The sequence below is a fragment of the Microplitis demolitor genome, chromosome 4, assembly GCF_026212275.2.
Source record: "Microplitis demolitor isolate Queensland-Clemson2020A chromosome 4, iyMicDemo2.1a, whole genome shotgun sequence".
NCBI lineage: Eukaryota > Metazoa > Arthropoda > Insecta > Hymenoptera > Braconidae > Microplitis > Microplitis demolitor.
In genome coordinates, this window is record NC_068548.1 from 17,840,542 (window position 1) to 17,846,541 (window position 6,000).

The following is a 6,000-nucleotide window of genomic DNA, read 5'->3' on the forward strand; positions in this document are numbered from 1 at the left end:
CAATAAACATCAAATATTTTACCTTACTAAATGAGCTCGCGAGCGTACTTTTAAATAACAAAGTTCAAAAAATTCTTTGCAAACATTTTATACTTTTTTTTATGTCAATAAAAAATTTAAACCTTCAGTTATGTTCCGTTTTTCTAGTTTACATTTTTATTTGTAAGCAAAAAAAAAAAATACATTTTGATCACATAAATAAAATCATAAAAACCGAATTTTTCAATTGATATTACAATGTTATCTAAAAATCAATGTAAAAATTTTTTTACCTCAATATTAAAAATAAAATTTGAAAAAAATCAAAGATATAATATTTCACACCTTCATACTACAATTCTATACAATATATAATTTATATTTTTGTTCGCATAATCCTTATACTATTCATGGTATTCTCAATGAATCTAATCCGTGTGGAAGTACTCTCATGAAAATCCATGGAAGAGGCTCTATATGACAATGAGTGGTCCTGAAATCAATATCAACTAATCGGATCTCACTCGACCTATACTACCACATATACACAACATACTGAACGAGAATAAAAGTAGTCTACTACTATACAGTAAGCATAAGTATCCTTTTTCTCAATATATTAAAAGTGTAGTAAAGCATAGTGTAGCCTGCGGCTGGACATATGGATGTTACTTTTACTTTCTCTACTCTACTCTAATACTGTAGCTGTCGCCAGATGGGATCGCCGCGGATGCAAACGGTATATATACAATGTAACAAGTTCTACTACATACTGCTACTGCGTTCTTTACATTCAGTTGGCTCTACTCTGTATAGTCTACACACTACACTAAAGTATTGTACACAGCCGTACCTAATCCGATTACACGGCCCATTGAAGTCAGAAGTGCGATCTTTTTAAAAAGGGCGAAACAACCCCGTAGGTTCTGTACAGTTCAGGGTACTCAGACTTTGTTACATTTCGCAAAGTCTACGTTAATATGCTTGTTAATGTGCCACTGGACTCACCTCCTAATCGATATTTTTTTTTACCGATTATTATTATTATTATTATTATTATTATTATGACATCTATTGTACAGGCATGTACATATACAGAGTTTATATATATATATATATATATATATTTACATAGATCTGCTGCTGTTGGTATGTGCTTGTCTGCTTGTATAGTTGAGTGCTTTCGGACCGATGGGGCGACAGATAATCTAAAGCGCGGGAACCTCGTTACCACCCCTTTCTATTTCTCTATCTCATTTCACTAGGTTTCTCTTTTACTCACACAATACGACACTCAGTGCACTATATTACTATTCTACAGATATATATGTGTATGTGTGTGTGTATGTGTGTATGTGCTAGAATTATAGATGTCGCACCCTCGGAATTTGTATTGCGAATCTCGAAGGAATTATCGTGCTTCCGGCGTGTTTCCTACTACTTCTCCATTGTCTTTCGCTTGTTTGATTCTCACTTAAAGGACAATTATTTGAGCTTAAATATTTAAAAACTTTACCCAACAAAATTTTTTAAACATTTATTGGTTAGCGATTTTTTTTTTTATTTAAATAAAACTAAAACATTTTTTATTTTTATTTATTACTTAATTTTTTTTCAGAGGGTGAATATTGCCCCGTTGGGAGTGTCGCAATATTTTTCCCGGAATGAGAAAATTCCGCTAGTCTACTATCATATGTAGAAAAGCGTGAATGCAATTTTTTTATAACTTTACATTACAAGGACATATTTATACAGATACACTTTGGATTTGACGCCATAGAAAGTTCACGGGCATTGAAATAGTCTCATATAATAGATTGGGCGATACTTAATTAATAATTATTGGTCAATAAATGGCTGACTATACTAGCCCATACTGTTGAATCATTGACAACCATCTTCCTGCTTATGAAAATTACATAATTATTAGTCGATGCTTCAAGATTGGCAGCCATTCACAGCCCAATGGTGGACCGACCCTTCATTTTTGTATACCTGATGTTCAAACAATATATTTTTCCGGGTGGTATTTGCTAATAAGATATTTTTAGCATCATTTTCCTCGCGGTCCATCACGAGATCACATTTGTCACAAAATGCAAAAAACATTATATAGATGTAGCATATTCTGTAACCATAATTACATTTTAAAATATGGATTCTTTTTTAATGTTTTTGTAAAGCCCTTAAAAGAATACCTGAATCCATTGGGAATTCTCTGATTAACAAGATCAACTTCATTTCCGATATATACACTGATCGGAATCTCTTTTTTTTTTTAACGATTTCTCCCGACGTTTTTTATTCCTCAGTTTCCAATAATCTGTAAATTTACGATCAACTTTAATTATCCGTTAATTAATTTTCATTTGAGCTAATTTATTTGCTTTACGTTTGTTACTTTTGTTTTTAATTACACTACTTACACTTTTATCATTTACAGTATCACCTTCTAGTTGTCGTTGCTCCTTTTTCATTATTCCTACTTCTGCTTTTCTTTCAGCTATTTTTGTTTTTGTTGATTATCTATCTTCAATAATTTAATCTTTTTCAAAATTTTTATTGTTGTTGTTATTAACATTTTTCATGATGATTTTAATTTAAGTACTTCTGTAAATCACATTTAAGAATGCATTTCACGTGAACTTGCTTCCGTTTTTGTATCTAATTCACATCATCTAAATTGATTTAATATTACTGATTCATTCTTTACACCATTTTTATCTGTATTGTATTGGCTCGATACTTTCGATTGGCTCGATTTTTCCATTCCCGTGTTCGCAACACCGTGTAAGCCACTACGCAGTTATTGGTGATAGTGAGTGCAAAGAATGGATTGAGAATGAGAGAAAAAAAAAGTTTAAGAGACAAAAACCTGCATGGATACACGCTTATGCTGGTAAGCGAAAGCTGTCGTATACAGTACGTATATAGACGGGGAGAGGAGGGTTCGAGTGGCATAGAAAGAAAAGTACTTTCCCAAAAGTTAGGGTGGTATATATATATAAATTTACTAGTTTAACTCTTGAAGAATAGATGGGCAACGGGTTCTTGAATTATACCAAAATCGACAACGCGTAACTCCTCTAATGCAATTATTTCTCACTCTTGTCTCAATTCCTGCGGGCACATTGCATCCATTTGTGTATTAAACTTTAATTTGATTTCCATGCCGATTAAATGGATTTTCATTTACAAGTGAATGACAAAGTTACGAGCATACTCACGAGGGGTTTTAAAATTTTATTTTTCAAACTTTAAATATTTTTTTCCACCGATGCCTCTACACTATTCTCACATTAATATTCATTCCGTCCATATTCTACTAATTATTCCATAATTAATTCATCTAATTAATTAACATATTTTATTAAAACATATAATTTTAATATTTCTTTTTCAAGAACGTTTGACTATAATTTTTTTATTTTCATTTAAATTTAATTATTTGTTGTTTCCTCTCAGTGATATTGTAATTAAATTTGATAAGTATAAATATGCAAGGCTTTAAAGATAAGAAAAACGTACACAACTGATTTAATATTTTAATATCCATCTGAAAAGTAGGATAAAGAAATGAAAAATCACGATAAAAAAAAGTCCCTTACGTTTTCTGGCAATGGACTTTGTCTCGATTTGGAGAGTTACCAACAAACCAAAGATTTGGGTTAACGTCGGGAAATCGTGTCGAGCTCACTGTATAAGTACACTGTGTTCTACTACAACATTCTACAAATTGTGCATATATATAAGCGTGTATTGACACATAGGATGAAATAGAAAAGATTATATATATATATATATATATATAACACAAAATAGAGAACAAAAAGTTGGCGTCTAGAACGCGCCAAGATCGATCCGCTCAATGTTCTATACATTTTTATACTTGTCCTAAAAAAATACTCGCGTATTGCCAATTTGCCAAACTAACATAACATTTATATATCTTTCTTTTCCCTTTTAGTGCATACATTTTTCTTAAAGTTTCAAATTCATCTAAAATCAGGAGTGTAAATACGTTTAAAAATATTTTATTATTACAATATAAACATATAATTTTATACATTGTAAAACACCGGAAGTGAATTCAGAGTGAATTTGAATTTTATTTGAATCCGAATCCACTCCGTCATTCAGAGTTCCAGAGTTGAACAAACATTTTATTTAATTTTTGGATCTTGACATTTCAGTTTCATTGTCACATTTTTGAATTAAAAATTAATAATAACAATAATCAAATCATTTATTCCAGTTCTTGAATGTATAGGCATAAAAATATACGATGGGAACGTCCTAAGAGTTCAGAGACGACTGATTTTCTATTATATTTATACCAAGGAATTTACTTCCAGAATTTTCTTTAAGGTTTAATAATTTTGTGTCTAAAACTCTATTTAAAAAAAAGTATAAGTATCATGTTCTTGCACATGTGGCCAAATTTTTCGGAGAAAAGCAAAAGTTTACTAAGTTGAAAATTTTAACAGTTTATTCTCATCAAAAAATCAAATATAATTTTTTCTAAGTCCCATTTTAAACTCATTTTGCTTTCAATATTAAATGAAGCTAAAATTAATTCTAAGTTCCAATTTTGAACAGATTTTGTCCTCATATAATGATATTCACGTTGAGGGCAAAATAAGACAATCAATTAGTCAAGCTGTTGAGGCTTAATTGAGACTTATCCAACAATAACTGCCGAATAAGACCTAAATGAGTCTAAAATCCATTGGAGGCCAAAATCCATAATTATTTTTCGACTCAGGACATACCGTGTAAATAAAGAATTTTTTTTCAGTGAAGTGATTTCGGAGTGATGTGGATTTTATTTTAGTTCGCATCTATTTTAACCCGGATTTTAAATGTCAAAATAAACTTCTCTTTGGAGTGAGTTTAACTCCGAGGGAATTAAATAAATAACAAATCATCCGCTTCGGGTTTACTTCGAATTTACTCTGGATTTATTCCATGTTTAGTCCGCAAATTTTTTTTCCAGTGTACCCTTTGCATGTTTTTAATATTTTCTCAATAGAATAGTAAAATTTAACCGTAAAATTTTTTCTATGTATATATTGTAACCCTTAAAAGAGCGTAAAAAAAATTATAAACAGTTATTTATTGTCCCGTGTGGATGATAAGCGTAACGTGATGTACCGTGATAATTTGGTACATGCAATATGGTATAATCATTGTTGGATGCATTGGGTAGAATGAAGAGTGATAGAAGGATGATGTTGATCAATATATTACCAGAGTAGAGCAAAGGGGCGAGGAGAATATTAAAGGGGTAGGAAGAGTAAAGAGAGCTTGACGATAATGTGTATAGTAGAGGTGAAAGTGAAACATGTTCATGCATCCAACCACGTACATTGTAGCATATGTATATGTGTATATATATATTTGCTAGGCTGAACGACAGGAAAATTTTATATACCGTTGTAGGAATTGCGAAAGGGTAAATTTGACAGATGCATCGCGAATATCAATCGATCAGGAGGGTATGCCTGAGGGAAGTTCATTGGAGGGCGGACACTCATGGGTGGTGATGTAGCAAGGTATAGTAGTTTCCATCAAATATACTCACGTATATTAACGAACGAGCTGTGTAATTTTACGAATTACAGTCATGTCATTTGATCAATATCACGAGTACTTTACTCTTTCATTTAAAATTGTGATTACTGTAATTAAACATGTTTTTTTGTAAAAAAAAATTTGTTTTTAAATTATAAGGGAACTCAAAGGAAACTGAGGCACTGGGGTAGAAGGGGATGCTATAAAATCCATGTGTTCAAAACAACATGAAATGCAAGAATTTTTTTTTATGGGGGCTGATAAGTTGGCCAGTCTTGACAACGGTTAAAATTTTAAAAAAATATTTCGTTTTTAAATGTTTGAATTATTGTGAAGAATTAAAGAAGCCTAAAACAGAACAAACTTGTTGAGATAAAAAATAAATTTTTTTGCGTCAAAATTTAAATACGGTCGCACTGCTCGAGATGATCAATTTGTCCCATCATC